This window comes from Microtus ochrogaster, chromosome 8 (assembly GCF_000317375.1).
Source record: "Microtus ochrogaster isolate Prairie Vole_2 chromosome 8, MicOch1.0, whole genome shotgun sequence".
NCBI lineage: Eukaryota > Metazoa > Chordata > Mammalia > Rodentia > Cricetidae > Microtus > Microtus ochrogaster.
The window spans coordinates 76,055,344-76,074,875 of record NC_022015.1 but is presented as its reverse complement, the minus strand read 5'-3'; the positions used below and the strand labels follow the sequence as shown (position 1 = coordinate 76,074,875).

The following is a 19,532-nucleotide window of genomic DNA, read 5'->3' as shown; positions in this document are numbered from 1 at the left end:
GAGAGAGAGAGAGAGAGACAGAGAGAGAGAGAGAGAGAGAGAGACAGAGAGAGAGAGAGAGAGACAGAGAGAGAGACAGAGAGAGAGAGCGCAGTTAAACATCCCTATGCCCTCAGAGATTTATCACCCATTCTTGAATTCTGTAAATGTTTACTAAGCACTTTTTAGAAGAAATGTAAAGACACCAGTTACATTCTAGAAATCAAAGAGAACCAGAGTTCAAGGCCTGGGGGTAACAATATCTTTGGTTTTCTTTGTTCTTGGCATAAGAAACAAGAAACAGGTGTGTGCAGAGAACATAACTAGACAAACTGCTAGGAGACAAGGTTCCTTGCATACTTTGGCAAGTCAAGTAACTAGCTAAAATCCATGTAGGACTCTAGACACCCGGATAAAAGAAAATAAACTGGAATAATTCATGAATAAATAGCACCTCTCCCTTCTCATAAACTGTATGCATTCAGATGCACACATAGAATATGAAGGAGACTCATGTGTATGTAAGTGTGTCTAAATATAGCAAAGACGCTCATATAGATGAAGACATCGGCACATATAAGCTCTCTCTGAAGTGGCACTTGACATCCCTAGACTATCATTCAACTCCTTCTCCCCTCACAGTTCTATTAGGGTAAGCATGACTTCGGTGTATTCCCATCTTCTCTATAAGACTGTGACCTTCCTGAGGTCAAAAACATCTCAGCTCACTCCACCCTGCACCCCCAGGGCCAAGCACACATCCATACATAGCATGTACTATGCAAGATCCTTGGATTAAAAACAATGACAATAAAAAAAGAGATGAGATGATAAATGTAGGAGAGAAGTATGGGAAGAAGAGGAGGCAACTACATCCACAGAATGTAATTAGCAAAGCCTCCACGGAGGAAGGGCTATAAATGCTGGCCTTAATAAACAGTGAGAACCAGAATATATCTCGATGGCATCTACTTGCTTTCTTGCTCGCCTACTTCAAGTCTCTCTTTTTAACCAATAACAGGGAGACAGAACAGAGAATGGGACAGAGGGAACCGTCCCAGAAGTGACAAACAGCTGAGAGAGAGGCAGGCTTCACAGGCTGTGAAACAGAGGCCAACCATGTGCTATGCACAGGAGTCCTCCTTAGAGACTGAAGTCAGGCATAGAAGACACTGGAAGATCAAGAAGAGAGTATTCATAACCCCCTGTGGCCCCTGTGAGTGAAGGAAAAGTTTTATAAAAGGGGAAGGGTAGTTGACTACTGCATATGAAGTCCACTGCACTGAAGAAGCACACATGCACGGAAACCTGTCTGGTAAGAGAAACCAGGGCACGTCTGCTCTTGGTACTCTCTTGGTTGCCCGTCCACATCTGCTCTCCTCATTCTCAGACTGCTCGTGTCTCCTCATGTCCCCAGATGCTCAAGCAAGCTGGATTCCTAGCACCAGCAATTAGTGTCCTTGTTTCTCATCCTCCCTTCTCTCTCCTTCATCTGTTCCTGCCCTCTGTCAGACTCTGTGTGAGAGAAAGTGATTAAAACAGAAACAGTTCCTACCAGCGTGTAATTTAGAGCTTCCTTTATCTGCTGCCTTTCCAGGATTCTCTATGCTGGAACTAAGGAGCCCAGACCCTACACAAGGCTGTCAGAGGGGTTTGTAGTGAAGGGCTTTCCATCCCTTTCACATACCATACTCTGTATGAGAGAAAACACCCAGCTCAGAAACTGTAGCCTCTTTGCACCAAGAACCCTCGTCACCTTTTCCATGTGTAAACTTACTATATTCCTTTGTCCCATGCTCTGTCTATGGAAGAGGCTTGCATGCTGGTCTGAAGATGCCATTTGCTGGACAAAGCAAAGAGTAAGGACACATCTTATTTAGCGGGAGACAATTCAGACTCCACAGCCCTTAAACTCCTTCTTTAAAAGATGCCCATTGCTCCGGAGCCTGCGGGGAAATAGAGGAGGCTGCAGATCAGAGCCATTGCTCTCACCTGGCCAATCCAGTGAGCTCAGCTCAGGAAGGCAGGCAGGAAGCCCCGGGGGATTCCTGTCCTCTGAAAGGATAATGCATAATCTGCAAATTCATAAATCACTAAGACATCCCTGCCTGTGAGCACAGTCGGTGGAGTGAGAACATTTAATGCCTGTAAAATTTTACTCGGAAGGAAAATTACTTTAGTTCATTAAACCTTTCTGAAAGCTTAATTCCTTTATAACCAAGGGACGCCTGTCCTCTTCTTCCCCTCTCTCCCTCCCTCCCTTCCTTTATGCCTTTCTGTCTCTTCCCTTCCTTCTTGATCAGATGTAATAAGTGCACATCTTGATGGAACACAGCATGATTCTGAATGCTTTCACACCAGTACAGGCCGATCAATCTAGGTAATGAACGTTTTCATCTCTGTATATTTCTTTGTGTTTGGAGCCTTTTAACTGAAGGAACGACCCGGTCAGAGCAAGAACAAGGTGCTCTGAAGTCAGCATACAGGACAGCAGGGTTAGTGGCGTGAATCTGAAAGAACCAGCATTTGGGAGGCTGAGATCAAGGGTCACAAGTTCAGGGTCAACTTGGTCCGCATAGTGAGTACAGGACAGCGTAGAGGACCCAGCGAGGACCTGTCTTAAACAAAGAATTTTAGAGGGTGGCTGGGTTCACGGTTCCCTGGGAGAAGACTTTAAAAGCCTAGCCCTTCCGGGGGAACAGGGTGTAAAGTAAACTGTACCGCCCTGTCCTTGTCCCAACTAGAGTGTTCTCTCCCTGCTAATGGGAACAGGGCCCTGCTGGTTTTCCTTACCAAGAGCCAGTAACAATGAAATGCAAATGCACACACTTCTTTGGTGTGCCACAAAAGCAAGTACTTTAAGTCTCAGCACCACTGGGACTCTCCCCATCTCCTCCCACAAGGGGGAGCCTCAGCCTCCAGGGAATAGAAACACATCTTTATCCGGATTCCAGCTGACTTCCCTGTACAAGGCAGCCTGGGGGTACTGGCTTCAGATACAGAATAAGATAAATGGTGATGTGGCCTACCACGAGTTTAGAATCTCCAGTTGGGAGGGTAGAGAACTAATTACCACCAAGAGATTGCAATGTCATCACTACACATATGATGTGTGACATTTTGAAAGACTGTGAGGCCCTCTCCCTGGTCCTTTCAGATGGAAACAACGCTCGGGTTTAATAGAGAAACTCCATGTGATCTTCGGATCATTGCTTGTCCACACACGGCAAGAGGAACACAGTTTCTGAGATGTATCACGGCCAACTAGCATGCCCCGATGCTGGCCTCTATCGCTTGTCATTTATTTATTAGCCCACCACACCCTCAGCATTCAGCAAAGAAGAAAGTGAGGCAGCATCTTTACCAACGTGAAGTTTATATTTTAACCGAGGAGATAAGTAAACAGCAAATCCCAGCAGTCGGAGGGCGGAGAATACCAAGGAGGAGGAAAGAATACACAGGGAGGACGTGAGGAACTGGAAACAGACAGGACGGCCCTACGGGCTCAAAGCAGAAGGAGCAAATGGGAGTCCAGGAAAGAGCTTGAAAGCTGCTGTTATTTGCACAAACTTCTGAGTGAGGGGAGAGATTATGCTATTTATTCGTGTGTCTCTCTGACGGCAACCACTACAGACAGAAAAACAAGGCAGTGCAAAGGTCCTGGGGCAAGAGTCTGCCTGGAAAATTCAAGGGATGATAAGAAGATTACTGAAGCTGGAAAGGCAGAAAGTGTTAGTTGTGGGAGATGAGTTCGAGAAAGGACTGGGAGGTCAAGGTCTCACTACACCTTATGAACAGCGACAAGGGTTCTGGTTCTGACTCTAAGGCAAACCAGGAGTCACTGGAGAAGTTGTTAATCCCATAACTGTGAGGAGAAAGACCACCGACCCAAATCGTCATGGCCAAATTAGAGCAATCAATTACTTAAAGCAAGCTTTTGTTTTAATTTGTGTACACGGGCTGTCTCCCCCTAAAGGTGGGATTCGAGAGATCAACATTAGGCATGAGCAAAATGGGGCTTTTATGGCTCATGAGTAGGGGATTTCCAGCTGGGGGATTGGACAGGCAAACAGGCGGAGGTTACAAAAACAGAACATGAGCACAACAAGTTGATCATAACCTCCTGAAACAAAGACATGGTTGCAAGGTGGTCATAATAACCTTCTGAAACAAAGGCAAGTTTGCCCATTTCCCAGAACAGACAGTACAGAACCTTTGTAGTGAAAGGAGGAGCTTGGCCCAATCCTTGAGAAGCAGATTTCATCATAAACATGAATGAATCTAGTTTGTCTTTACTTTAAGATGTCTTTCAAACCTAAGATGGAGGCAGGCTGGCTCATCGACATAAAGAAGAAACTTAAATTCTAGCAGGATGCTTTAGTTGCTGGGTACAAAAAGGCAGTAAGGGAACAAAGGTGAATTTGGAGCCAAATGTACCCACCCAAGTGAAACAAGGTGTGGGCTGAACCTTAGCAAAAGCATGAAGGGTGGAGAATGAGGAGAGGTGGAAGCAGAATATATCTGAGGACAGAGCCAAAATGATTCACTAAGAACTAGACAACAAGGTATAATTAAGAGAGCTTTGTCAAAAAAACCATCAGCATGTGGGCCTGAGACGGTGGAAGCAGGGAACTGAGTTAGAAGATGAAGACTCTGTGAGAATTTGGAGAAAAGACCAGGGTAGCATTGAGCAGTATATTCAAGACATTCAAGAGATACTGAAATGCAGAAATCCAACACTATGCTTGAAATCTGAGTTTGGAGCTCAGAGAGGAGAGCCTGGCCTAGAAACATCACTTGAAGACATCAGGGATGAGACTGGGCATGGATAGTGTGGATACAAGGTTTCAAAGTTGAAGTGTTCCAGCAAGAAAACTAGTCTGACTAGACTCTCAAATGGGCAGAGGGTATGCTGTGTTTCTGAACAAATACAATGGTGTTTACCATGAGCACAGTCTTAGCAACCAGGTACACTTATGGCCTCTTTGCAAAGCAACTTAATATGTATCCAGCTATCCCTATGACTGACCCGTGGCACCTGTTAGCACCTGTGATGCAGATGGAGGCTTGTCTCCGCTGATGGACCTCCTCACCAATGGGAGAAGTTATATAACTGCTGCACCCCAACTTGACAACACAAGAAACCAACCATATCCAATTTCCATGTAGCACCTGAGACCAGGCTGACTACAGAAAATTCCTCTAAAACTGGAGAGGGAGCAACTTCTCCTGAAAACTGCTTTCTTTCCTTAGGCATCGACTATGCCAGAACTACGATCTTTTATCCCCTAATGCTCTTTACACTGTCACAATGCTCCACACAGCATGCCTTCCCACAAGGAGCTCATGTCACCACAGATGGAGGGGAGTGGTGCTCTTGTCTGTGGAGTGTCCTGGCACTGCACAGACCTGGCCACCCAGAAGCAGCTGGACTGATACCAAGGTCTGAGGACTTTTGAAGATGCAGAAGCTATACAGCCAGGAGATTATGTGCAATCTTATAAGAGGGTTGAAAACCAAGAGTCTAAAACAAGGTTACTGATCTAATTGTTAGGCACTATTAGCCATCACACAATATTTTCCTCGTGTCCTCCAGATCTGGGCTTTGTTGATAGAGTAGGCTAAGTTTCCCAGGAGGCTGTCATCATGAAACAAAACATCTGTTGCATTGTACTGGAGACTGAAGTCTATATCCATCTGTCCTGAGCATCTCATGATACTAAGAGGCAAAGAAGGGGTTACCTTCTAGCTGGGGTGATCTGTCCCTGTTATCAAGGAGAAAAAGATGCTACTGTACAATGAACCCAAGGGGAATGATGTTTAAAGTCTTTAATTGCTATTATCTTCTAATTAATTTCAAGTTCTCTTATTATTCTCAAGTCCTAAAGTAAAAGTTAATGGAAGACTACAGTAATAAAGGAAAACTATTAAGAACTCAGACCCTTCAAAAATGAGAGTTTGGAATTCAAGATCATGCTACCAGCTTAAAATGCTGAACACCCAAGGTGCTAGCTAAGGGCAAAGAAAACACAAAATGGGCTGAAGAAAGAAGTTGAACTGGCTCATGTACTGTGATTTCATGGCCAGTGATAGAAATGAATATTACAGCCAGTATACATATTTTCCTTGTTAGTTTTATGAGAAAATGGGTGGGTAGATGGGTAGTAGATGATAGATAGATAGATAGATAGATAGATAGATAGATAGATAGATAGATAGATATGATTATAGATTATAGATAGATGATAGAAGATAGATAAATAGACAGATGATAGATAATAGATAAATAGATAGATGATAGATAGATAGATAGATAGATAGATAGATAGATAGATAGATAAGAGATATATAGATGATAGATAGATGGATAATAGAAAGAGAAAAATGTGATAGAAAAATTTCATAATTTCTCTCTTCTCCATTTGTTCTTTCTTTTATTCAAAGACTGTGGTAGTTAATTTCACAATTATTTTACTGCATGGAATAACCACAAATGATTGTGACAGGATTGCAAACATAATTAATATCACCTAGAGAAGCCACAGCAGCTAATGGGACTTCATGTATCACATCCTTAGAAGCCAGTGAAAGCAACCTTCGGGTCTAAGAAACACTTGCATTATATTGGGCAGAATCACAACAGTACATTGGAACAGAAGGTTGAAAAGGATGCTCCCTGTAGCCAAACTTGCAGACTGTGCTTTCTCTCTTTCTCTTGGCCCCACTCTGGAAGTACTAGGGAACCCAGGAAAGTGCAAGTTCTGGACCCCATGTAAAGAACGTATTTCTAGAAGGAGGGGATGATCAGCCATGTAAAATGCCACAGACAGGCACATAAAAGGACCAGCAGTTTAGGTAGGAGATGACTGCAAAGGCCTTGGATATGATTTCTTAGTTTCTAATCCTCATCTTCGTCCACCACGCTACCAGAATGACCTGTGCATAGTAGGTCTCAAATCCAGTTCCCTACTGCCAAAATTCAGTTCCTAGGTGTAAGGTCAAAGCTGACTTCCACAGCGTGATAAGAGAAAGGTCTTCCCAAACTGACGCATGGTCACTTTCAAGCCTCTTCTGGGGTCATTTCCCAGAATGACTTCTAAACTCCCCCACACTGGAATACCCATCCTGCCTCCAATTCATCCTCCTCATCCTCCTGCTCCTTTGCACGTTCTTCTCCCTTCTCTGGGGTTGCTCTCCCATTCTCTACCCAATTCTCTCCTCATATTTCCAGTTTCACTGTGAATATCCTCAGCCCCCTCAGGTCTCACTGGTCCCTGTGGTGGTTTGAAAGAAAAAGGCCCCTAAAGGGAATGGCATTATTAGGAGGTGTGACTTTGGTGGAGTAGGTATGGCCTTGTTGGAGGGAGTGTGTCACTGTGGGTGTGGACTTTGAGTTCTCCTCTGCTCAAGCTACTCTCAGTGTCACAGTTGACTTTCTGTTGCCTTCTGATCAAGATGCAGCCTGCACCCTGTCTGTCTGCACACCGACATGCTCCCTGCCATGATGATAATGGACTAACCTTCTGCAACTACAAGCTTCCTCTTCAATGAAATGTTTTCCTTTACAAGACTTGCCATGGCCATGGTGTCTCTTCACAGCAATAGAAACCCTAACTAAGACAGTCCCCAAAGACACAACTGGTCTCCCCTTGACCTAAATTCCTGTAACCTGCTGTACAGATGTGCAGTTATGCTTCCCACTGCTTTCTCATTCAGTTTTCAGCTTACATGCCATGTCTACTGTGATCTTCAGTGATCCTCCAGGACAGGAACCCTGTGTTCCTTGTTGTAACACTCCCAGCTTAGCGCTCCCCACAGCACAGCACCTATCAGGAGAGATTCAGTGCATCTGCTGAAGTAAAGGTGGTGCTGAGTGTTCAAAAGAGAACCGGAGCCTTGCTGAGATGGTCAAAACATCCTCATGGAGAATAAGGGGCTTGGGTGTTGAAAGACATGGAAAAATGTAATCTTCCATTGCTTCATTTTGAGAATACTATTTTCAAAAGTTTCCTTAGACATGCTAGTCTGCCTAGCCTTTCCAGAAGGGAAATTTCAAAGTGACCTGCAAAAGAATTTCAAGAATTGTCACAGAGGCAGGTACAAATAGAACTTGAGTTTTAGAAAGCTGCCCTTGGAGACCCGAACTTGATGAGGTATGTGTTAAAGCAACGCTAGTGCTCTAGCAAAGAGCATGCCTTGAGAGATGAGACTAGTCCATACACAAGTGTAACAGCGCGTTGGGCGCCAAGTGTAACGGCGTAAATGAATGTAGACAGATTATAAAAAATATATACAGCTTTAATGGGGAAATAGACTTACAGTACCACGGTTCCCGCGGAGAACAGGAAGCAAAAGGGGCGGCTGGGCGCGCCCGACAGATTTACATGTAAACATTAGCCCAAAGCGAACACGCCCCTAATGGGCTGGACTTGGACTTATCCCTAAACAAGAGCAGGACAAACACAGAAGGGGCACAGAAACGCTAACTGAGTTCTTCCGAAGCTCCACGCTAGGGTGCTCAGTGTCTTCACACACTGAAAAGAATATGTGCAGAACTAGTAGGAGGCAGACAATACTGTCTGCACCACACAAATGTGAAAATTATCCCCATCATGTAGTTGAGAGGTTTACATATGTCTCCAGTATTAAAGGAAAGGAAAAGATATAGATGATAATCGGCATTAGTCACCCCTAAAAGTGGGCCATTGTTTAGAAAGTACTTTACCAAATTTGGTAGCTAGGGGACAAGGCAACTGACAGATTAAGGAAATGGTGTTGTTGAAACAAGGAGCTTGTGAAAAATGGCTGCTGAATAGTAGGGGGTTGTTCCAGTTTTGTGTAACAAGCCATTAAAAGTGAATTAAAAATCCATTCACTATCATTTCCCCAAGGGGCTGTGGAAATGAGAGAGACAGTCATGACTTAGAAATGATGTAAGTAGCAAGCAACCCAGCAACAGGGATGGAGCCAAATAATCCCAGATTTCCTGCCAATTCCTATACTCACAGATGCTGGAACTCCAGAACCAGGATGGCTTAGCTCCAAAGAGACACCGTAGCTGGCAATCTGAGGCCACACCTTCCTAGCCTTCTATTACTCTGCCCAGGCAACCACTTTCAGCACCATTCTAGAGCAAGGCCAAGGCTTCTGTGAGCAAAGGAAAGAGTTGGCTCAAGAAATAAGCTTCCGTATCTAACCACCAGCATAGTGAGAAATACAGGCAACCTGTTTATTTAGGGAGAGGGCAAATGCTTTAAACCAGATAATCTTACTGGGAACTGCCAACTCTCCACCTTACTCTCTGGATCTTAGGCCAAGAACGTGCCTTACTGAGCCCCCAGCAGCCTCATCTTCCAAATCAATATGTCCCTCCCTTAATTATGCTAACTGCAAGGGGCATGAGAAAGCTGTCTCACCGCCAGGCCCATTGCATGCTGAAGGAGAGAATGAGGATGGGATTTCTCCCAGGTGTGGTTGAGAAGAAGGTTTAGTGTAGCTCTGAGGGAGAGCATGGCCAGAGGCATCTGGAAGAATCTAGACTGAACCAGGCCATGAAAGCAAAGGTGGCAATGGGGACAGCAGGAGAGGATAAGAGAAGAACCAGGAGCCAAGAAGCCAGGAGCCAAGAAGCCAGGAGTGAGTCAGGAAACCAAGAGAGAAGAAGAACAATGAAGGACATGTAGTTAAAATGGCTGAGTTACATGGGGAAGAAAAGCTGGGGGAAGAGAAGAGACACACAGGGGCTGGAGAAGTCTAGGCTAGTTGGTGGGATATGCCAGTCAAGACAACTCTATAACAGGTACTGGGGACGCAGAGAACCTGATTGCCAGCATCTACTTTGATATGATGAACAGGTACTTCAGGTCATCATTTGTCCTGAGTTTGAGACCTAACACAACCTGCCTGTAATATATAATATATAATATATAATATATAATATATAATATATAATATATAATATATAATATATAATATCACTCTATGTTACTCTAAGACAAGAAGGCTATCTGCTATCTCAGTGGGGAAAATGCCATGTCCCCAAGAAGGAGCACTCCACTTATTCAGTGATGACAACTTGGGCCTCACAAAATGCTGGGCAACCTTGCTACTTGCTCCCTCATGCAGAGATGAAAGCTTGGGACTCCCCACACACAGCTCTCATTTTGGTGGCCACTTGATGGTAGCAGGAAGTTCACAGGTCCATACAAGCCCATGGCTACTGGGTGTGATCCTCAATGCTTCATTCATCTCTTTCCTTTCCGGGGCTGTTGGCAAGGATCTGGATCCAGGCATTCACTCCCCTTCCTTCTCACTCCTGAAAGAGGAAGTGTTTCCCTGCCAGGTCTCAGGAGTACCCAGTCAAATGATTGTCCTGTTGACCCCAGTGGCTTTTCTGGGGGCCAGTTGTTCCCCAGATTTCAGGTAGCCACTAGTCTGCGATCTTTATAAAGTATCAAAGGCAGGGACTTAATCAGATTATAAGATACCTGAGGGCAAAAATCACATCTGTGTTATTTGCTGATAGATTGCAAGCATCTGAGACTGCCCAGCCACCCACGGATCCCCTGCAAACAAAGGAGAAACAAACAACCCTCACCAGTGTGATCCAGCATCAATCAAGCCAGATCTCGTTCAGTCCTGTAAATACTATAGACTCTTACACACTGGCCATGGCAGCCATTGGAGGGCGAGGCTCCTGATCTACAGCCATTTCTGCGTTAGAGGGGAGACACGTGTGGTTCCAGCCATAACAGTCAGCACAGGACAGCTCATGTGAGGCTGGAGACATTGCACCCACCGCCTCAGGCAAGCCCCTCAAGAAGCCTGAAAGCTTGCTGTAATGGGACTCGCTGTTTTCTAGTTGGGATGGAGAAAGGCTGCCTTTCCTGGAGATTTTTGATGAGAGGCTATTTTGTCTGTTCATTTTAATAGAGGAATTAAAAAAAAAAAACAAGAACTTTAGAAGTTAGAACTCAAGGGGAGAATAAAGAAGAAATCCTTGCCTGTGGTGGTCTATGGCAGCTAGAGCTAGGAATGGGGTGCAATGTTCCCAGCCACATGTAAGTCATACTGTGGGGCTGGACTGGAACCAGATGATAAAGACTGAACTTATAAATTTCTAATGCTGCTGTAAGGAATGATCACAAATTTAAAGTCACTCTAATGTCCCATGTACAGTTATGGAGACTGGAATCCCAGATTGTGTACCTACAGTCATGGTATTGGCAGGGCCGCACTCCACATCCTTATGAAAGTTCTAGAGCAGAGTCCTCCATTGCCTTTGCATTTGCAGCTTTTAAAGGCTGCTCCCATTCTGTAAGCATGGTCCTGTCCACGCTCCAAGTACACAGTGATTGCTTACGTCTTTCTCACGTGGCATCACCCTGACTCTCTTCTCCATTTAGGGATACCTGTGGTTGCACCAGGCCCTGCCTGCTAGTGTAAGATGATCATTTCATACTAAGCGTGGGCGGATGCAATCACAGGTTCCTGGAACCAGGATGCCGACGTTTTTGCCATGTCACTGTTCTGCCTCCCATAACATGTTGAAGGGCTTTAGCTCTGCTTGATAAACAGCAGGGAGAAGTCTAGGGAGAAGCTAAGGAGATTAAACAAGGAGTGATGAACATGGGAGGATGGAAGTCTGCTGAGAATGATGGTATAACGGTCTAATCATAACAGGTAAGGGGTCTTAACTGAAGGCAGCGTCCATGGGAAAGGAAGGATGCGGGAGAGGGAATCTCTGTGGCCAGGTATCACAACTGGGGCGTAACCGATGAGGGGAAGTGCCTCTGAGTGCTGGGGAAATCAGTGCTCATCGCAATCAGGGAGGGAGAGCTGAACCTGAGTGTAAGGGTATATTATTTGTATTTTGATAAAGAAATCTTGCCTAAAGACCAGAGGCAAAGCTAAAGCCACTAGAGGTCAGGCAAATAGTGACGCCCACCTTTAATCCCGGGATTTGGGAGAAAAAGATAGAGTCAGATGGATCTCGGTGAGTTCAAAGCCACCCTGGGCTACACAAGATCAATGCAGAAACAAATCCAGGTGATGATGGCTCACACCTTTAATCCCAGTCCTAGAGATTCACATGTCTTTAACTCCAGAACTAGAGGAAATATAAAAAAATGGGAGGAGAGAGAGGTTTAGGCTGCTTAGTATACGATCGTCCGGCCCTGGTGACTTGGGTGCTTTGCTTTTCTGGTTTTTGGGTTGAACCCTAATTTCTGTCTCTGGGTTATGATCATTTGTGCTACAGTTGAGTTCCAAAATGCAGAAAAGGACTACCAAGAGATCCTGCGGCTGCTGTTTTGTACTTCAAGTTAGCTTCACAGACTGTTACTTCTCTGAAGCTGTGCATCCTCCCTGGATGGGAAACTGCTTAGGCCCTGGGTCTCCCGCTTCTCCATCTTACTCATGAGCGTGGATCAGCCATCTCCACAGACACGCCCACTGCTGAACAACTCTCTTCTCTGGGTTTCTGGAAATCATCCCTCCTAGAATAACTTTGTTTTTGCCTTCACCAGTGTAGTCAAAGCTTCAGGAACTTCTGGCCTGGACCCCACCTTGCCTGGAGTCGCTGCTCTTCCCATGCCAACTTTGGTCTAGATCTCAAACCAGATTAGCAGAAATCTTAGCCATACGGTCTCTATCCTAAGACTGAGCAGATAAAGGGCTATCCCACCCAAGTGCGGTCGCAGAGAGGGGCACAGATGCCCAACTGTCTAGACTCTTGGGCTTGCACTTGAATTCTCAGAGGTCTGTACCCTGTTTCCCGTAGGAAGACTACGCATTCAATCACTCAAGTGTTTGAAAAATCCGTACACTAGAGGAAGAACAACTGAGCGTCCTCAGAGGCGCTGCCCGACCTTACGAGGAATGGTCCTTTTCAGTCTCCTATGGGGCCAGCATTTTGATAGCTCCAGGCCAAGAAACTTATCTGGACTTCTAAAATAACATAGGCCTGACCTTTGTCTTCACATAACTCCTAAAACAGAGGAGGAACCTGAAGCCATGTATAGCATGTGATTTAGGAGCTCTCGCTGGTGTGGCCTAGCACCCAGCAGCAAAGATCACATAACTTATTTGTATTGATTCACCAACATACATTTGATCCTATCTCCCTGTCTCTCCGATCCCCGAAAATCCATGGTCACAGGCCTGAGAAATGTATCATCTACAAAATATCTCTATAGAAATCAGTTCTTCGTGTGTCTTAGCTACAGCAAGAGTCTATACCAAGGAAACTTGAGAGGGAAAGAGAGAAAAGGATGCATCAACCCTTCCCTTCTGGTGTGTTAACAAGGTGTTCAAACCAACACCCTTTTGATGCAAAGCTCACAACGTAGACTTGCAAATTACAGTGTTGGCTCTAATGGACTGCCAGGCACAGAGGCAGAAATCGAGGACAGGTCAGACTACTGCTCACCTCCCCATCTGGGGCCCACTGTATTCCCTGGTGTTTCCCATTGCAAGTCCTTCCTCGACACATCTTGTACTGGGCGGTAGTAATTATGTCCTTCCCTTGGAAGCCAGACACACCTTTGTGACTGCCTCACTAAAGAGTATAGGGAAGCACTAAGATGCTGAAGGAATACAATGTAGGACCGGAGGATACCGGCAGCTATAGAAGTCACTGGGAAAATACTAAGGGCATCTATGCCCTTGGGGTTACTATTTGAATCACAGGATCAAGCCTGACTTAAAGTCATTAACTTGGAATATTTTCTGTCAAGCTAGCTAGTAAATTGTCCTTTTTATTTCAGCCCTATTCATGTTCCTGTCACCCTGGAAACATTCTTCCCAACCTCTTAAGCCTCAAATTAAACAAGACCACCCCACTTCTGGCAAAGATTCACGTGCTCCTTTGTATGGGAATCAATGTATCCTAACATTGTAACTTCCTTTTGCATTGTGACATGAATGTGTATGTTCTCCCAATACCTTGAGATAGCTGACAGAAGTTCTGAATCTCTTGATCTTGTCATCAGTAATAAAGCAAATATAACTTTGTCTGGTAATAACAGAGGTCTACAAACATCGGCTAATATGTGATCATGTATAAGATTGCAGCTAATAATAATAATGGCAGTAAGGCTAGAAGTCACCAATTAGTCCTGCCACCTCATATCCACATAGCTGTCTGATGACATATGACATCATTAATCCCTTTCCTTTCAGGTATGAAACCAAAACCTACATGGATTAAATAAGCAGTCTCATGATATGTAAATGGCAGCTCATATTATATTTTTACTCTAGAAAATCTTACTGATTCCTCCCAAGGTTTCAAATTCCACCTCCTTCCTGATTAGAAGGTATCAATTAACTCAGCAATTTCAGCACCAGCCAAGTTACCATGGCAGCTGAGGAACCTGCAAGAACTTCAACTAGAATCTCAAGGTCAAATTCAAACTAAACCCAGCAAAATCTTCTAGGGTCACAGACTCAAGCTCAAACCAATGTCCTATTCTAAACACAGCACTTAGGGAAAACACAAGAAATCACATGCCCAGGTCACCTCAGCTCTCCAGGAATGAGGACCATGGCACTTCTGGAACTCTACCTGCCTCTCTTGAGTCTGAAACTTGAATCCCTGGGGCTCTGAATCATGATTTCTTCTTCCCCCTAACTACCTAACTGGCAGGCCCCAGGGGGAAGTTTTTCTCCTAAATTTAGAGCTTTGACTCAAAAGATTAGGTCCCATGTGGGCAGGGTATGAATGTGGGGCACACCTGCTATCCATACCCAGTGTACTGACGTGGATAGTATGGGGTGTGGTTCAATGCCAAGAAAAAAGTAAGCCCAAAATGATGGGTAGAAGGAATATTTAAGTAGTAAGCATTTGCCAGGCATTTAAGAGGTACCAACACTTATGAGCTATTGTAAACATAAAGGAGGAACTGTGGGGAGCTTACTCAGGGAGGTGAAAAAACATGAAGATGTAGGCAGGTGAAGGAGAGGCAGAGAGAGAAAGGGAAAGTAGATGCAGAAAGATACATGAGAGGGAAATAAGTAGGCATGTAGGCAGATTTACAGATAGATAGATAGATAGATAGATAGATAGATAGATAGATAGATAGATAGATAGATAGATAGATACAGACAGACAGACAGACAGACAGACAGACAGACAGGCAGATGGCCTAAAGGGCGGCTTTGTTTTCCAGCATTTCAGTGTGGTTTATGAACCACTTCAGACAAACTCTTCTGATAAACTGTTTAAATGTAGATTCTGGTTGTCCCTGTTCATGAATTGTATGGAGGTACTAGGCTAGCTAGGCAATCTGCATTCTGTCCGCCATTCACAGAAAGGATAACATTTGGAATCCTCAAATGAGAATCTTGCATAGATTCTTAAATATAACAAATATGTTTCCTATGGCTGTCTCACCAATCATATGTCTATCAAGAAATATGCAAAAACTACTAACCTGTCCAGTCTTCACTCATTTTATCTCCATCTTCGATGGGTATTTCTACACAGACACTGTTTGGATTTAGTTTTGTTTGTTTTTATTTTAGGCATATCACCAAAAGTGACTGTGTAAACAGCAGCCAGTGAGAAGCCAGTCTCATGGTATTTTTAACACCTGGCTGAGTAAGGCATACTGGTGTGCTGTTTGTTCCTACAGATCAACTTGGAAGCTGAGGTCATTCAATGTTCAAACCTTGGTAAAATTCCAAATGAGAAATCATCATTGGTCACACTGAGAATCATCACAACAGCCTATGTCACACTGGTTAGTGGGTGACAAACATACTGTGGGTTAGGCTCTTTCTGTAGATGGCAAGAGCCTCAGAGACCAACATACGCCAAAGTGTGGGGAAACAGGGGATACAGGCGAGGGGTTCTACAGGACTCAAGGACAAGCCTCCAGTTGTTCCTCTGGATGGGATGATCACAGGGTTAGAGTTGAAGGTTTCCATCCTTCTATCTCCATCTCCCAGCTTTCTGCAGTTTGAGAGAAGGCTCCACCTTCTTCTCCCATGCAAGCTGACATCTCCTTGGGTGCTGTCTACATGTAACAGAGGGCCAGTTCACCAGAGTATTGTACTAACTCTGGCTCTCAATCCCCAGGTTCTAAGAAGGGATTCCTATTGACACCATTTAGATCAGATACTCATTACGTGGTAGATAAGCATTGGCTGAAAGAATGGGCCATATTTGTATCTCAGTACAGGAACATAGAGACATGGTGGGCGTCAGATATCTAAGACAGCTGTATCTGAATAGTCAATACAGGAAACATCCTGACCATGTGCACACAGGTGAGAATGTATGAACATTGTGTACATACTCAAGTAGATAGTTCAACTTAAATGCCCACATATGCTGAATTATTCAAGATACTACAATAGATATGTTAAGTGAATGAAATGGAAAATTTCAAAGGGAAGGCACTGAGGGTGGACGAGGAAGCTCAAGGCAAGCTTCTAGGACAGTGGCTCTCAACACTCCTAGTGATGATACCCCTCAATACACTTCCTCGTGTTATGGTGACCACCAACCATAAGATTATTTCTATTGCTGCTTCATAACTACTTTTGCTTCAAGTTATGGATCTTGATGTAAATATCTGACATGCAGATGGTCTTAGGCAACCCCCAATCATGATCCACAGGTTGAGAACCACTGTTCTGGAATGTGGGAAGAACCTAGCGCAGATCAGCATGGCTTGGCATGGACAATGCTGTGAGCTTCGGGTTCGGGCAAACCTGGGTTCTACAGGTAGGATGCCATTCTCTGCAGCAGCCTTCTGTCTACCTGCTTCTTTCTTCAAAGGAAGGAAGGAAGGAAAGAGGAGTGGTAGGAGGAAGGAGGTGACCTGATTGCTGCAACTGGCAGCTAAATGTAGACACAGAATGAGGGTAGTCCCTTACCTAGGAGCCACACTTCACATTCAAGAAAAGGATTTCCACAGGCCAGATCAGTGCTCCCCTGAATGTAGGGATTCTTCTCCCTCCTTGGCTAGGCAGTGCATAGAGTAGATTAGGAAATGTGGACCTCGCAAGGTTCAGCATACCCACAGCTGAAGGTGCTGAGGTTGGATGAGCTTTAGGAAAGCTTCTTTTGGGCTTGGTGAAGCAGGACACATGCTACTCCATGAAAGACAAAGAGCTAGATGCACTGAGTTTCAAAACCTGGGCAAGATATCTGTGTGCTCCCAGGCTGCAGCCTAAGCCTTGCCTCAAACTCTGGTGACTGTGCTCTCTGCGTTGGGCCTGTGCCACACACGGATCTTCAATACTCTAATGAGACAGACAGTGACAAGGACACGCACCTTACATAGGCCTGAGTCATCCTCCATCGTATCCAGAGAAGCCAGGGACCAAAATGGCATCATGGGAAGTTAGATGTGTATACAGAAGCCCAATAACTCAAATTAATCCGGAATTTTACTAGAGTCCCTCCAGAAGTTATTGTCCAGGGAAGGGGTGGACATTATCCCACCAACACCACTGATAGACACAGGGGATGAGGGCTGAGGCAGTGGGAGGTGGGTACCCCCAACTCCTAGTCACCCCAAACACTCACATCTAGAGCAAGAGACCTCGCCTCACTGTCAGGGTTCAATGCACCGCACATCTGTGGTTCTGCAGGCACAAAGCTGCCTTGCTAGCATTAGGAAACTTCTCTAACTAACAGAATCCCAAGCAATGCAGAGTACAGCATGGGTAGAGTCCTACCCAGTACGACATGACACAACCTAGTGCAGCAAGGCGGATTCTGAGCCACCCCAGATGGCATCCTTGTGCTCCTGTGGAAAACTCACATTGCACCTCTCTCCACCACCAGGTGGCCCGTGCTGCCATAGGACAGGGTCTTCATGTGGTGGGAGGTGACACTGGATGGGCCTCAACCTCCTGGGCTCCCCACCAGGAAGTTAAGAGAAAGAGAACGTCCTATATCACAGCTACATCTTCAACACCTACCTCGGCACTAGCACACAGTGGGGCTCAGTGAGATCTGTGGGCTGAGTGAATGCAGGAACAAGGCAACACGGGATTGATAGGCTTTCATCATATATGCTAATTAAGCAAAACGGAACAATCCCAGAAACTAAATACATAGTGGTCAGTTAAAAATAAATTTAAAAAATTAAAAAAGAAAGACTGCTAATGATGCCAAGGAGCCTTTGGCTGAGATTCTATCCAGCACATATTTTTGTGCCATCACACAAGTAACTTAGCCTTCATGCCTCCCTCCTGCCTCAGTAAACAGGTGTGCTTACATACCTCACAGTCTGCAAGGAGAATAAGAAAGAAAATCACAGTAAACCAATACGCCAGCGCCTGGCACAGAGAAAGAAGTTGGGAGATGCTAGCTGGTGTTATGACAGGCTCCAGAAGTCTCTGTTTCTCCTGAAAAACAGGGGAACGGCTGCTAGTGAGCCCATGTTGCTGCCTGGCTTGCTGACCCCTTGCAACAGACCCAGAACATTCCTCTTTAAAAAAAATAGAGAAGAACAGGGGCAAAAGTGGGAGCAGAAGGCAGGGTACCACCCCAGACATCACTGCTTTGTATCGCCAATGATGCTCCAAGACCAAGATGATGCTCATCCCCTCCATGATCCACAGGCTCAGGGAAGCAAATGATCTTCCCAAGGACACAGCAGCAGGTCTTGGCTCTTTCCCCAAAATAAGATGGTTTTTAATCTTTAATGGGTAAGACTCCTTTAAATTTTTCCACTACAGATTCCTTTTGACCTAAGATTTTAACCTGTCCCTGGGTATATAAAACAAAGATGAAAAGCAAACATTTACTGACAACAAATCATAAAGAAATTTACTTAAAAACAATTCCCTAATATATATATCAAATTTCATCATTTATCAAAGATTGACTCAAATTTTCATACTGATTTGATGGATGTGCTTGCTTTTAGATAATAATTAAATCTTTGGTGAATATTTGATGCAACAGAACACATGCATTTTCAATATTTTTCAGAAGTGACCAGTATTTTGATTTAGAACCACAGTGATGATGACTTTATAATTGTATAACGTTGCTTCACCTAAATGCACAGCATAGAGGTCTCAGAAGTTTGTTAAAGGCCCTTTCAGAAATGATTAGATATTCTGCCCTTATCCCAAGATAAAGCCCACTTTATGATCTTTCTTTGAAACTCAAATCAGCAGCTCAAGCAGAATTTTTTATTTTATTGTGTGTGTGTGTGTCTGTGTGTGTGTGTGTGTGTGTGTGTGTGTGTGTGTGTGTGTGTGTATGCATCTTAGTTAGGGTTTCTATTGCTGTGAAGAGACACCATGACCTCAGCAGCTCTTATAAAGGAAAACATTTCATTGAGGTGGCGGCTTATCACAAGGCTTATGATAAGGTTTCAGCATTCTCATCCTGGTGGGAAGCATGGTGACTGGGCGTCTGGTGGCCGGCACACATGGTGCTGGAGAATTCTGCATCTATATCCAAAGGCAACAGGAAGTGAACTGTCTTCTGGCCATGGCTAGAGCATATATAAGACCTCAAAGCCCCCCTCCACAGTGACACACTTTATCCAATGAGGTCACACCTACTCCAACAAGGCCAC

The 19,532-nt window shown here is 44.6% G+C and overlaps 1 protein-coding gene across 1 annotated transcript in view; it reads right to left on the bottom strand.

Moving 5' to 3' along the window:
- Window positions 1-19,532, bottom strand: part of Sorcs3 (sortilin related VPS10 domain containing receptor 3) — a 624,914-nt gene that overhangs the window by 447,261 nt on the left and 158,121 nt on the right. The gene's annotated exons all lie outside the window — the stretch shown is intronic.